Below are 16,268 nucleotides of genomic sequence, written 5' to 3'. Positions count from 1 at the left end.
AGGGCCTTGGTGAGGCCACACCTGGAGTATTGTGTACAGTTTTGGTCTCCTAACTTGAGGAAGGACATTCTTGCTATTGAGGGAGTGCAGCGAAGGTTCACCAGACTGATTCCCGGGATGGCGGGACTGACCTATCAAGAAAGATTGGATCAATTGGGCTTGTATTCACTGGAGTTCAGAAGAATGAGAGGGGACCTCATAGAAACGTTTAAAATTCTGACGGGTTTAGACAGGTTAGATGCAGAAAGAATGTTCCCAATGTTGGGGAAGTCCATAACCAGGGGTCACAGTCTGAGGATAAGGGGTAAGCCATTTAGGACCGAGATGAGGAGAAACTTCTTCACCCAGAGAGTGGTGAACCTGTGGAATTCTCTACCACAGAAAGTAGTTGAGGCCAATTCACTAAATATATTCAAAAGGGAGTTAGATGAAGTCCTTACTACTCGGGGGATCAAGGGTTATGGCGAGAAAGCAGGAAGGGGGTACTGAAGTTTCATGTTCAGCCATGAACTCATTGAATGGCGGTGCAGGCTAGAAGGGCTGAATGGCCTGCTCCTGCACCTATTTTCTATGTTTCTATGTTTCTATCAACAAATTTGGCTAAATTACCTTCATCCAAGTCATTAATATAGATTGTAAATAGTTGAAGCCCCAGCATTGATCCCTGTGGCAGTCCATTAGTTAGGTTGCCTACCTGAACATGACCCATTTATCCCGACTCTCTGTTTTCTGTTAGTTAGCCAATCCTCTATCCATGATCATATATTACCCCCAACCCTGTGAGCTCTTATCTTGTGCAGTAACCTTTTATGTGGCACCTTATTGAATGCCTTCTGGAAATCTAAATACATTACATCTACTGTTCCCCTTTATCCACCCTGCTCATTATATCCTCAAAGTACTCTAGTAAATTTGTCAAACATGATTTCCCTTTCATAAAACCATGCTGATTCTGCTTGATTGCATTATGATTTTCTAAATGTCCTGATACTACTTCCTTAAAAATGGTTTCCAGCATTTTTCTAATGACAGATGTTAGGCTAATTGGTCTATAGTTTCCTTTCTATCACCCTCCTTTCTTTAATAGGGGCGTTACGTTTACGGTTTTCCAATCCGCTGAGACCTCTCCAGAATCCAGGGAATTTTGTTAGATTATAACCAATGCATCCACTATCTCTGCAGTCACTTCTTTTAAGACCCTAGGTCCTGGAGACTTGTTCACCTTTAGTCCCATTAGTTGGCCTAGTACTTTTTCTCTGTTGAAAGTGATTGTTTTAAGTTCCCCCTCCCTATAGCCCCTTGATTATCTATTATTATTGAGACGTTTTTCGTGGCTTCTACCATGAAAACTGATACAAAATATTTGTTCAAAGTCTGCCATTTCCCTATTTCCCATTACTAATTCCCCAATCTCAGCCTCTAAGTTACCAACGTTTACTTTAGCTGCTCTCTTCCTTTTTATATACCTGTAGACGCTCTTACTGTCTGTTTTTACATTTCTTGCTAGTTTACTCTCATAAACTATCTTCTTTCTCTTTATTTTTTAGTCGTCCTTTGCTGGTTTCTAAATATTTCTCAATCCTCTGGCCTACCACTAATCTTCGCAACATTGTATGCCTTTGTTTTTAATTTGATACCATTCTTAACTTCCTTAGTTAGCCACGGATACTTCATCCTTCTCTTCCAGTCTTTTTTCTCACTGGAATATATCTTTGCTGAGAGCTATGAAATATCTCCTTAAATGTCTGCCACTGCTTATCTACCATCTTATCCTTTAATCTATTTTCCCAGTCCACATTAGCCAACTCTGTCTTCATACATTTGTAATTGCCTTTATTTAATTCAGGATACTAGTCTGGGAGAAGTAAGCTCTGGCCCATGCACAATATGATATTGAACAGCCTGACAACACAAAAGTAATTGTAGAATCTATACAAGTGGTGGAAGAGGTAGACCTGGGAGAATTTAATGAATAATATTAGGATGTACAAATTTTTTGTGCCACCACCTGAATCAAATAAAAGATGCACTTTACTCATCACAGTGAAAAATGATTCCATATTGCACAACCGTGTAGCCTTTATTCCAGCCTCTGAAACAATCTTGACTTGCTTTTCTCCAACCCATTTAATTGAAGATACCAGCAACCAGACAGAAGAAACCATTTGTCCAAATATTCTGAGCTGTACTGGAATCAACAGCCCAGCTGTGACTGGATGTGTTCAAACTAAAAACATTCATTCCTGTCACCTATGCTGACATTTAATTACTTTCCAGATTTAAATTAGAAGGTAAGTATTGGGTTGCAATGATTGCAATTGACATAAATAAACTTGACGGATATGTCATAAATGAATGATCTCAAGTTGGGCAAAGCTCTAATTATTACAAATTTCCTGTGAAATAAAGTCAATGAAAATCCAAGGCAAATTGCAGAACATAATTGCAATCCATTTCTGAGTCTTTTAAAGTAAGCACTTTTTGGTTTTGGATGGCTAAGATGTATGAACCAGCAGATATTGCCCAGAAACTATCACGTCCGGTTCAGTTAAAACAATTAAGAAGAAAAGTGCCTATGCTAATAAACTTGCAGGAAAGATTAATGGTTTCTATTAACTTTCTCATTACATTGACCAATGATATACTTTTTTTAATTTAGTGAACCGTTTATCTAGTTTTCAGTTCTCATTTTTCAACTTACAACATGTTGGCTTCTTGGAGCCCTTTTCATCCTTTGCTTATGTCTCCTAAATCCTTTTTTGGTCATGACCGCAGTTGTGTGGGGACCAGTGCAGACATAGAAACATAGAAATTTACAGCGCACTAGGAGGCCATTCCAGCCCATCGTGTCCATGCCGGCCGACAAAGATCCACATGGCCCTTGGTCAGCAGCCCTAAAGGTTACATATAAACTTATGAACAATGACGGAAAGGCAAAGAGCACCCAGCCCGACCAATCCGCTCACCACAACTGCGACACCCCTTATACTAAAACATTCTACACTCCACCCCAACAGGAGCCATGTGATCTCCCGGGAGAGGCAAAAACCAGATAAAAACCCAGGCCAATATATGGAGAAAAAAATCTGGGAAAATTCCTCTCTGACCCATCCAGGCGATCAAAACTAGTCCAGGAGATCACCCTGGCCATATTCTATTCCCTGCAGTACTTACCATTATATCTGCTCTGTCCAACAAAAGGTCATCCGGTCTAATCCCAATTACCAGCTCTAGGTCCGTAACCCTGCAGGTTACTGCACTTTAAGTGCCCATCCAACTATCTCTTAAACTATCTGTATCCACCACTCTTCCAGGCAACGAGTTCCAGATCTCCACAAACCTCTGCTTAAAAATGCCCCCCCTCAAATCTCCTCAAAATCTTCCACCAATCACCTTACAACTATGAACTCTCGTAATGGACCCCTCCACCAATCGAAATAGACCCTTACTATCAACTATGTCCAGGCCCCTCAATATTTTGTACACCTCAATGTCAGGTCTCCTCTCAACCTTCTCTTTTCCAATGAGAACAAACCCAGTCTATCCAATCTGTCCTCATAACTAAGATTTTCAATTTCAGGCAGCATCCTAGTAAATTTCCTCTGAACCCTCTCTAGTGCAATCACATCCTTCCTATAATACGGTGACCAGAACTGCACGCAATACTCCAGCTGTGGCCGAACCAAAGTATTAGACAATTTAAGCATAACCTCCCTGCTCTTATATTCTATGCCTCGGCCAATAAAGGCAAGCATTCCGTATGCCTTCTTAACCATCTTTCCACCTGGCCTGCTATTTTCAGGGATCTGTGGACAAGCACTCTAAGGTCCCTTTGTTCATCTACATGTGTTAGTGTGAATGTTTTCTCAGAAGAATCACTCAACACTCAGAGTCGGTTCAATGCCAGATGCAGCCTTTATTAACGCTCAGCGGGGAGGAAGTCTCAGGACTGAATCCAGGCTTCTCTCCACAGAACAAAGGGTTACATGGACTTTTATATGTTTTACAACAGTCAAAACAGTTTACTACAGTTACTCAGTCCATCACGGCTGGACACAAGCCAATCATAATGATTATAGATTACATATAGGTTCTTTTAACCCAATAGAATTCCCCTGGTGTCTCAGGAACTACATGTTCAGTTATTGTCAGCTCGGGCTGATTGATGACCTTGTTACAGGAGATAGGTTCTCTTCCTATCTCTTTCTTCTTGGGGAAATAATTGGTTTATGACCTTGTTTACAGGAGATGGGTTCTCTCCTTATCTCTTTCTTCCTGGGGAGTTAATTGGTTTATTATTCTTATCCTGCATCCAAGGCATTCCTGGTAGTGGGCCTCACAGGGTTATTGCTCGGTCATTGCACAGTCAATAGTTCACAGCTTGACTACCTGATTTCCCATCATGCCTGGGCAGCCATTTTATGTGTGGCCACTTTAAACTTATATGAGTTTAGATATATTTAGCAGGTGCCTAATGCCTAGTGTTTTGATATATTCTGCAGGTGCCTACTTCCTACAACAACTCCCCCTTTCGGTAAAGGGACTAGTCCTAGTCCCCTTTTAACCGACCGTTCTACCTTTACTAGATTTTTGTGCACGGCCCGGTACTCCCTGCCTCAACATGCTGGCCAGTCACGCAGTTTCAGGAGTCCCGGTTGCTTAAATTAAATTGACAAAGGCCAAATTCTCCTGCCCCCTTATCAAACAGGCTTGTTTAGTATCCGGGGAACGGTGATTTGTCCCTCTTTGCTGTGCGTGGTGTCTGCATGCCTGGCAGGCCATTATGCCCAATCGCTAAGATCAATTGTACCCCAACCAGTATGTGTGAAATTATTCGAATCCATGGATGGATGTTCACATTTATTCCCCTGTCCCAGACCTTCCTCCACCAACTCTGACTTTGTAAGTCTACATCGATAGCTTCTTCCAGTACTTTGATTTTAGTTTGTAGTTGGTGGTAGAGTTTTACGGATTGACCCACCCTGAGCCTCAATTCCCGTAATACTTCAGTTAGATGTGGGATAGGGACCTGATCTGGCTCGTCATAATCCTGTAAATGATCGTGGAGCTGATCGGTTACATCAATAACTTCGGACTTCCGGCGCCTAACCTGGGTGATATGCGCTTGCCCGATCGTGACAGATCGTAGCGGTGTAAAGCAAAAGTTTGGCTGTGGTATAGGGCACTGCAGGTCATTATACTGGTATGAACGCTCTGTGGTAGAGATGCAGTATTTTCCCTTTCCGCCGTAGCCTGCCCTCGCGAAGTGCATGTGTGCGGGCACTATTTCTAGTACGCACCCGTCGGTACGGTTAAACCCGCATTCGTCTAGCTCGCCTCGGCCCACCGGGTGAGGGCATACTGTGATTTCCCCCTTTTGTTTGCAATCCGCTAGGGAAATCCCGGTAAGTATGTTGTTTCGTCGAACGACAGAGGTGGTGGTCAGGTAGTAACATATGGAGACGTTTTCCCGTATTACTCCGATATTCTCTAGTTGGTATAGGGGGAATGGCTCTGAGTCCGGCGTGGCTATAGGGATCATCAAGACTATCCCTATCCCAGTGGTCCTACCCACCTGGCAATTTGGAATGGCTGGGTATACCCGGGTCAGTCCCTTCAGAGTACAATTATCCAGTGTCCCCCTCTGGTTAGCCAACTGAGCTAAATGTGAACTGTCTATCCAATCGGGTACTTCCCCGCGTTGGATCTGGTCGAGATTGTGGTGGATCTGTCCCACCATCCACAGACCATAAACGTGACAGAGTTGCCCCTGTCTTTGCTTTCCTGTATCTTCTTTTTCTCTATCAATGAGGTGATTGATGGTTTTGGCGTGAGCTTCCAGGACTGAGATGCCATCCAAGGATTTCGGCACCCTCCTTTCCTAGGTTGGCTTGGTCTTCCTGGATTTGCTCCACCCTCTCTAATAACCCCTTCATCACCCCTCTAAGTTGTTCCACCCTCTCATTTAACCCTTGTATATCTATCGAGTTCACTACGGAGGTCCCTGTATTGAAAACGGTAGCAACATCATTAACTATTTCCCTCTTCATCCTGGGGGCTAACCCCTGTCCCCGGAACCTACTGGCACCCATTGCATTCGGCAGCCTGCTGCATTACAACTTTACTTAATACATTGTACATTTTTCTTGACAGTTCTGTACAGTATTCCGGCATCTGGATGCCTGAAATATTGATCAGGACAGGCACAATTTCATGTTTAACATTATCATACAATAATTCCCCTTCGTTGTACATTACAATCCCATTTTCTGGTCCCTTAGTAGTTATGGGACAAGGCAGTTCCTCGGGAAATGTAGTGGTTCTTATGGGGCGCGGTGTTGGAGGGGGTGAGAAACATACATACAATGATATTGCAGCCGCCCCCGCCTCCTCGTAGTACCCACACAGCCCCACTCCCTTTTTGCGGATGACCGATTGCTGGGATTGTCCCGGAGGCGCGCAAATTATGCCTAAAGTACATTCATCGGGCCCTTTGACATCCCTCCGTTTAATGCAGCTGCTCCTTATACCCGTGGAGCACTGTACACATACTCTTATTCTTATTAGGATTCTTATTAGGATTCACTTGTAACCATGCATTAAAATAAGTCCTGTCCTTGCTCCAGTCCTTGGCTGCTGGGATGCACATTCCATCCATTAAATTAAACAAGACTCCATAGTTCATGTAGTTGTTTATTTCCAGCGTGCTCTGCTGTCCGTCGGTGTTGCCCAGGGTACGTGCATGTCGCAGGGCTATCCATATTACGAGTAGCGCCTTTCGTATTCCCATTCCGGTAAGTATTATCTGTAATTTTAAACAGACGGCCAGGTCGTCACCAGGGGTTAAGTTTTTTGCTCTACGAGTGTCCCTGTCACCCTGCAAAATCAGAAGCACAAGGTTATAATCGAACCATTTCGAGTTGAATCTGTGGGGCGTGCGCCCGTGTCTTTACCCACTTAAATATTACCCAAACTCCTATTATGACCAAGGCCAAAGCTATTCCTCCAAACATCGTTGTCTGCTTTACCGTTAGGTTGGGTTTGTGGACTTCACCTACCCACCGTGAGGTACATTGGCTCTATTGCCATAGGTGATTATGCTATGGCTGCGCACTGCACTATCCGTCTAGTCCCGTTATCTCTTCCAGTCTGTTTATCTTAGCTTTTAACTCTTCAATTACATAAACTAGTTCTGTTTTTATTTTTGTTTCCTCTGTTAGGTGAGTCTTTTTTTTCCATTAAGAAATCCAAATTAATAATGTTCAGTATAAAACGGCTGTCAATGGACAGGGTTAACTCCTTTCCAGGTTTGTAAGAAGACCTGATGTCATTACGTGACTTCACGTAATCATCCGAAAAAAAAGTCTTTGTGCCTTCAAAACTGGCTTCGAAATTAGGAATCCATTAAACAGCATAAATCATTCGAGTAAACTCCAATGTTTTCTTAACTTCTAATTCAAGTACTTGCCAAATAATTTTTTTTTTAAATTTTGTTTTTTTGGGTTTTTTTAAATTTCTCTCTCAGCACAAAATCTAAACTTCTGTGCCAGTTCCATTTTCTATAAGAATTTAAGAATTCAGTAAGATTCTCTAATTCCCAGTTTTTTTTTTTCTCTGTGCTGAGTTCGCATAGCTTAGATCTTCAAAACCCTCCTGCTTGTTTAGACTGTTCGGGACTTTTCTTGATAAACACTGTCCATTTTGGAAATCTTTTCAAACTGCATTGAAACTTTCTCATAATGTTGAGTGTTTTTTTACCTCTTCAAAAATGTTTTTCTTTTTCTAATTAAACCAATATCTTTTTCACAGCAAATATCAACTAGTATTTAGTAAGTTATGTCTTTTTCCATTTAGTCCGTTACATCTTTTTTTTTCTTTCTTCAAATTAGGTCTTGTATTTTACACGGAGGGTTCGTAACTCCATAAAGTTGTTAATTTAAAATCATTTGTTTACTTTCAAAGTGGCGTCTTTATCTTTTTCTTTTTCTCCATAACTGGAATGGAGTCCAGCTTTGAGAGTTTGAGGGCTGCCTTTCGTTATCTCAAAATGCTCCAGTTTCAAAGTCGTTACTAAAGCTTGCTGTTTTTAACATTTTCCAAAAGTCCCTTTTACACCTTCGCAGATAGCTCGCCACTCGCCCAGAAGTTTGACCTGATCAGATTTAATTTAATAATTTTTTTTTTGAATCCACCTCAGTATTTTCTGTGCCTTCTCTGAATATCTCAAAATCCCAATTCAAACTTTGTAATTTCAATCTTTATTTAAATTTTTTTTTTTGCTAGAAGCTCTTTTTTTTAAAGCATTCTCTATCTCATTCCGAAACTAAAATTATGTCTTTCAACTCAATCAATCATTGCATGTTTTCTTTCGGCAAGTAAGTGAGCGTGTCAAATAAATCTTTTGCTCAACAAACCTATCCTTTATACATTTGTTTACTTTCCTAGCTCCGTAACTTATCATCCGAATAAATCCACACCTGTGTTTCTAACTTAAATGTCTTAAAACTTCCCACATACAGGACAACACTACAAAGGGTTAGCTAAAATAAACAGACACTTGCATTCCTCTTCCAACCAGGCTTTCAGAAACATGACAACATAAAAATTCATTCCGCAGTCACAAAATCACACAGGCACTTCTCATTTAAAACAGACGATCACAAAAGTCTCTTCTTTCCTATTAATCTTTTTTTTTCTTTGGCCGGCTCTATTCCTCTTCCATACTTCACTTAAGACAATCACCATCAGTTTTTTTTTTATCTTAGTTCCTATGTTAATTTACATGGGCTCGCAGTATCAAGACCACAGCCTTTTTTTCTTTTTGACTTTCCGTTCCTTCTCCCACCATTCCCTTTGCTTTGCTGGTAGTTCCTGAGGATTCCACCCTGAGCTAATCATTTTTTTTTCGATTAGCTTCTTTTGTTTTTTCCGCCAGATGGCGGGTAATGGACCCTTTTGATCCCCACTCGAGTTTACTTGCTTTCATGGCCATTCCTGGGTAGGACTAGTACCATTAGGAATCTACTCTCAGAGGTCCGCTTTCTACCTAGCGTAACTTGTAGTAAACCGTCTCCTAGCTACTGTCAGGTCACAAGTTCTGCTGTTACACAAACTTACACAATTCTTAAAAACGCGTTTAAGCAATTCCCGCAGTACTCTACGTATCCTTAACGACTACCTACCACCGCTCGGCCCGTTGGTCCGACCCTGTTCACAGGTTTGGATTCCATTAGCCGCTGTACACCGCTTGGTTCTACCCCGGGGTATTTCAAATTACACTACTGGGTCCGGAAGATGTCTCTCGGTATCACGATCCCACGGTCTAAGTGAGTTCCCTACGCCTACTTGGTTCCTGGCCATCACGTGGGACAAAAGTCCTCTTAATTCAGGCTCAGGCTAGGCGTTTGAGATATTAGACCGTCTCCTCGTGTCGATCAACCAGCTTCCACCTTCCGCACCCTTTATACTTAAAAATTGTTTTTTATACTCACCCGGGTTTTTCCAAGGGCGTCCAGCGACTCCGGGAAATCCTGCCGACTACGCCACTGTTAATGTGAATGTTTTCTCAGAAGAATCACTCAACACTCAGAGTCGGTTCAACGCCAGATGCGGCCTTTATTAACGCTCAGCGGGTGGAAGTCTCAGGACTGAATCCAGGCTTCTCTCCACAGAACAAAGGGTTACATGGACTTTTATATGTTTTACAACAGTCAAAACAGTTTACTACAGTTACTCAGTCCATCACGGCTGGACACAAGCCAATCACAACGATTATAGATTACATATGGGTTCTTTTAACCCAATAGAATTCCCCTGGTGTCTCAGGAACTACATGTTCAGTTATTGTCAGCTCGGGCTGATTGATGACCTTGTCACAGGAGATAGGTTCTCTTCCTATCTCTTTCTTCTTGGGGAAATAATTGGTTTATGACCTTGTTTACAGGATATGGGTTCTCTCCTTATCTCTTTCTTCCTGGGGAATTAATTGGTTTATTATTCTTATCCTGCATCCAAGGCATTCCTGGTAGTGGGCCTCACAGGGTTATTGCTCGGTCATTGCACAGTCAATAGTTCACAGCTTGACTACCTGATTTCCCATCATGCCTGGGCAGCCATTTTATGTGTGGCCACTTTAAACTTATATGAGTTTCGATATATTTAGCAGGTGCCTAATGCCTAGTGTTTTGATATATTCTGCAGGTGCCTACTTCCTACAACAACATGATTAAGTGGTCTAGCGCTTAATGTGTATACCCTTTCCTTATTAGCCCTCCCAAAGTGCATCACCTCACAGTTCTCTGAATTAAATTCCATTTTCATGACTTTCCTCTTCATTATCAGCCCCACAGCCAATTTTAGTGTCGACTGCAAACTTCTTAATCATACTCCCTATATTCAAATCTAAATCATTGATATGTACCACAAAAAGCAAGGGTCCCAGCACTAAACCCTGTGGAACTCCACTGGAAACATCCTTCCAGTCACAAAAACATCCATCAATCATTATCCTTTGCTTCCTACCTCCAAGCCAATTTTGGATCCAACTTGCCACTTTATCCTGTATCCCATCGACTTTAACCTTCATGACCAGTCTACCATGTGGGATCTTATCTAAAGCCTTGCTAAAGTCCATATATACTACATCGTATGCACTACTCTCATCGACCTTCTTGGTTACCTCCTCAAAAAATTCAATTAGGTTAGTCAGACACAATCTTCCCTTAACAAATCCATGCTAACTGCCCCTAATTAATCCTTGCCTTTCCAAATGCAGATTTATCCTGTCTTTCAGGATTTTTTCCAATAATTTTTCCACCACTGAGGTTAGGCAGACAGACCTGTAATTACTCGGCCTATCTCTTTCTCCCTTCTTAAACAAGGGTACTACATTAGCAGTCCTCCAATCCTCCGGCACCATGCCCAAATCCAAAGAGGACTGGAAAATGATGGTCAAGTCCTCTGCTATTTCCTCTTTTACTTCGCTCAACAGCCTGGGATCCATTTCATCTACTTTCAAAGCTGCTAAATCCCTTAATGCTTCCTCTCTCACTATATTTATTGCAATCGGAATATCACACTCCTCCTCGATAGCAGTATCTGCATTGCCCCTTTCCTTTGTGAAAACAGATGGAAAGTATTCGTTAAGAGGCCTCCCAACATCTCCCGCCTCCACACAAAGATTACCCTCATTGTCTCTAATAGGCCTACCCTTTGTTTAGTTACCCTCTTAATCTTAATATATTTATAGAACATATTAGGGTTTTCCTTAATTTTATTGGCCAAGAATTTCTCGTGCTCTATCTTAGCATTCCTAATATCCTTTTTAATTTTGCCTCTTAACTTTCTATATTCCTCTAAAGATTCTATAGTATTTAGCCGTTGATATCTGACATAAGCGTCCCTTTTTTTCTTAATCCTCCCCTGTAAGTCCCTGGACATCCAGGGGGCTCTAGAATTAATTTTCCCAACCCTTTTTTTTAAGGGCACATGTTTGGCCTGAGCCTTCTGTATCTCCTCCTTAAATGCCTCCCACTGTTCCGACAGTGATTTACCCACAAGTAGCTGTTTCCAGTCCACCATGGCCAAATCACTCCTTAACTTAGCAAAATTAGCTTTTCCCCAAATCAGAACTTTTATTACAGGCCTATTCTTGTCCTTATCGATAACCAACTTGAATCTGACTGAATTATAGTAACTGGCACGCAAGTGCTCTCCCACTAATACCCCTTCAACCTGCCCAGCTTCATTCCCCAAAACTAAATCCAAGACCGACCCCTCTCGTGTTGGGCTTGCTACATACTGACTAAAAAAGTTCTCTTGAATGCATTTCAAGAATTCCGCATCCTCTATACCCTTCACACTAAATTTGTCCCAATCAATAATTGGATAGTGAAAATCCCCTACTATTACTATGCTATGGTTTTTGGACTTCACAGCAATTTGCCTACATATTTGCGCCTCGATCTCCCTCCCACTGTTTGGGGGTCTATAATACATGCCCAACAGTGAGATCGCCCCTTTTTTATTTTTCAATTCAACCCATATGGCCTCATTTGATGATCCCTCTAACATATCATCCCTCCTCACCGTAATATTTTCTTTAATCAGTACCGCAACCCAACCATCCCTTTTGACCTCCCTCTCTATCTTGTCTAAAAATCCTGTAGCCAGCAATATTGATCTGCCAAACCTGCCCCTCTTTCAGCCATGTTTCTGTAATGGCTATAATGTCATACTCCCAAATGTCTACCTGTACTCTTAGCTCATCCGCCTTATTCGTTATACTTCTTGCATTAAAGTATGTACCATTCAGCACAGGAAGACCTCCTTCATTACTACATACTAAACCCTGTTTCCTCTGTCTTACAGATTCACTTTCTAGATTCTTGCTATCCAATTTCAGCTTTACTTTCTTCTCTTTTGAATTTGTTCTCAGGTTCCCATCCCCGTGTCAAGCTAGTTTAAACTCTCCCCAACAGCACTAGCAAAACTCCACACGAGGATGTCTGTCCCGGCACTGTCGAGGTGCAACCTGTCCGGTTTGTACAGGTCCCATGTCCCCCAGAAATGGTCCCAATGCCTCAAGAATTTAAAGTCCTCCCTCCTACACCAACTTTCCAGCCACGTGTTCATCCTCTCTATCCTTCTATTCTTGTACTCATTACCATGTGGCACCGGTAGTAACCCGGAGATTACTACCTTTGAGGTCCTATCCTTTAATCCCTGAATTCTTCCTGTCGGTCTTCATCCCTTGTTTTACCGATGTCGTTGGTCCCGATATGGACCATGACCTCCAGCTGTTTACTCACCCCCCCCCCCCACCCATCCCCCACCCTCAGGTTGTCCTGCGTCTGCTCTGTGACATCCTTGACCCTGGCACCAGGGAGGCACAAAACCATTTGGGAGTCACATCTACAGCTGTAGAAACACCTGCCTGTTCCCCTAACTGTAGAATCCCCTATCACTAGGGCTCTTTTGTTCTTCGTCTCTCCCCGTCTTGAGCAGCTGAGCCACCCGTGGTGCCTTGGAATTGGCTCTGGTTGCGCTCCCCAGAGGCACCATCATCCTTACCGATACTCAGAAATAAAAATTGGTTTGAAGGCTGATGGACTCATGGGGGGACTCCTGCGCTACCTACACTTACTACGTCTGGTGGTCACTCCCTTCCCCTCTACCTACACGCCTTTAAGCTGCAGGGTGACCACCTCCTGAAACGTGCTATCTAAGTAGTTCTCAGCCTCACGGATGCACCTTATTGACTCCACCCGCTGTTCCAGCTCCGTAACGCGGAGCTCGAGCAGTTGAAGCTGGAGGCACCTCCTGCGCGCATAGTTGTCTGCTCTGCGTGAAACGTCCAGGACTTCCCACATGCCGCAGGATGTGCACTCCACGGGAATGAGCTGCACTGCCATCCGTCTAGTTAGTCTTATCTAGTTTAAAATCTACTTAAAAAGAAAATGAGAAAAGAGAGCTACTTACCACCTCACCTCACCGACCTCAGTGGCCTCCCGAATTCACCAACCTCTGTGGCCTCCCGACCCCTCAGCCTCCGGACACCCAACCTAAAAGAAATAGAGAAAAGAGAGCTACTTACCAATTCATCTCACTGACCTCCGAGGCCTCCAAACACCCGGTCTCCAAACTCCCAACTCGCCTACCTATTCGCCGACCTCCCGACTCACCAACTCGCTGACCTCAGGGCCTTACCGACTTGCCGTCCTCACGACTCGCCAACCTCAGGGCCTTACCGACTCGCCGACCTCAAGGCCTTACCGACTCGCCGACCTCAAGGCCTTACCAACCCGCCGACCTTACAACTCGCCGTCCTCAGGGCCTTAATGACTTGTTGACCTCCCGACTCACCGACCTCACGACTCGTCAGAATTGAAATCCTCACCGAACTTCGGTCCTCCTGTTCCTCAGACCTTCCGATCACTCAACCTTTCAGAACTCACGACCTCTCGGACATTAGGGCGGTCTTTGGGCCAGGGACTTCTGGCAGAGAGATGAAAGAAGAACCAAACAAAGTTGCCTGCTGAATGAGGCAAATATCATTGGGTCTCTGACAATTGTGAAGTTGCTTTGTGCTTAACTGACTTTCATTGTATCAAAATAGCCTGCAGCAAAAAAAAATTCCTGCTTTAGCCGAACACGATGATAGATCGTGCAAATCACATCAGAATGCATCATGCGATGAAAATGTCACTGAATCACTTGTTTATGGGATCATTTTGATCATACAACCATAGAGCTGTCACTGTAAAAGGTTGTCAATTGACCCGTTGTGCTAGTTCCAAATCAGATCTTTCTACTCAAATACCACTTCTCTATCTATTTTTCCTCTTCAAATTCCCTCATAAAAAATATGACGACTTGGCTTAACAGCAATAATGCATCCCATATTCTTATAAGCCTTTGGGCCAAAAAACTCTTCCAGCCTCCTCCTTTATGCTTTATTATTAATTCTAAATTTCTGCCTGATTGTAACTGAACCACTGACCATTGGAAATGAACTTTCACTATTTAATCTTTAAAATATCTGAACTCGTTCTCTGCTTTAGCAAATGCAGTACAACGTTTGAAGGCTCTCATCATAACGATATCCTAAAAAATCTAACTTGCACTTTTTCCATGAATCGAATGTCCCTTCTATAATGGTGTGATGAAAAGGAATTCAAACAACTTTAGTTTAACGATTTTATATCTTAACCACCACTCCCATTTTCTCTCAGACAGCAGGTGCGAGTAATGGAGAATGGCTCCACTCGAGCCAATGGGAGTGGAGAAACATAGAAACATAGAAACATAGAAAATAGGTGCAGGATTAGGCCATTCGGCCCTTCTAGCCTGCACCGCCATTCAATGAGTTCATGGCTGAACATGCAACTTCAGTACCCCATTCCTGCTTTCTCACCATACCCCTTGATTCCCCTAGTAGTAAGGACTTCATCTAACTCCTTTTTGAATATATTTAGTGAATTGGCCTCAACAACTTTCTGTGGTAGAGAATTCCACAGGTTCACCACTCTCTGGGTGAAGAAATTCCTCCTCATCTCGGTCCTAAATGGCTTCCCCCTTATCCTTAGACTGTGTCCCCTGGTTCTGGACTTCCCCAACATTGGGAACATTCTTCCTGCATCTAACCTGTCTAACCCCGTCAGAATTTTAAACGTTTCTATGAGGTCCCCTCTCATTCTTCTGAACTCCAGTGAATACAAGCCCAGTTGATCCAGTCTTTCTTGATAGGTCAGTCCCGCCATCGCGGGAATCAGTCTGGTGAACCTTCGCTGCACTCCCTCAATAGCAAGAATGTCCTTCCTCAGGTTAGGAGACCAAAACTGTACACAATACTCCAGGTGTGGCCTCACCAAGGCCCTGTACAATTGTAGCAACACCTCCCTGCCCTTGTACTCAAATCCCCTCGCTATGAAGGCCAACATGCCATTTGCTTTCTTAACCGCCTGCTGTACCTGCATGCCAACCTTCAATGACTGATGTACCATGACACCCAGGTCTCTTTGCACCTGCCCTTTTCCTAATCTGTCACCATTCAGATAATAGTCTGTCTCTCTGTTTTTACCACCAAAGTGGATAACCTCACATTTATCCACATTATACTTCATCTGCCATGCATTTGCCCACTCACCTAACCTATCCAAGTCGCTCTGCAGCCTCATAGAATCCTCCTTGCAGCTCACACTGCCACCCAACTTAGTGTCATCCGCAAATTTGGAGATACTACATTTAATCCCCTCGTCTAAATCATTAATGTACAGTGTAAACAGCTGGGGCCCCAGCACAGAACCTTGCGGTACCCCACTAGTCACTGCCTGCCATTCTGAAAAGTCCCCATTTACTCCTACTCTTTGCTTCCTGTCTGACAACCAGTTCTCAATCCATGTCAGCACACTACCCCCAATCCCATGTGCTTTAACTTTGCACATTAATCTCTTGTGTGGGACCTTGTTGAAAGCCTTCTGAAAGTCCAAATATACCACATCAACTGGTTGTCCCTTGTCCACTCTACTGGAAACATCCTCAAAAAATTCCAGAAGATTTGTCAAGCATGATTTCCCTTTCACAAATCCATGCTGACTTGGACCTATCATATTACCTCTTTCCAAATGCACTGCGATGACATCCTTAATAATTGATTCCATCATTTTACCCACTACCGATGTCAGGCTGACCGGTCTGTAATTCCGTGTTTTCTCTCTCCCTCCTTTTTTAAAAAGTGGGGTTACATTGGCTACCCTCCACTCCATAGG

Source organism: Pristiophorus japonicus, chromosome 14, assembly GCF_044704955.1.
Source record: "Pristiophorus japonicus isolate sPriJap1 chromosome 14, sPriJap1.hap1, whole genome shotgun sequence".
NCBI lineage: Eukaryota > Metazoa > Chordata > Chondrichthyes > Pristiophoridae > Pristiophorus > Pristiophorus japonicus.
This window is presented reverse-complemented; position numbering follows the sequence as displayed.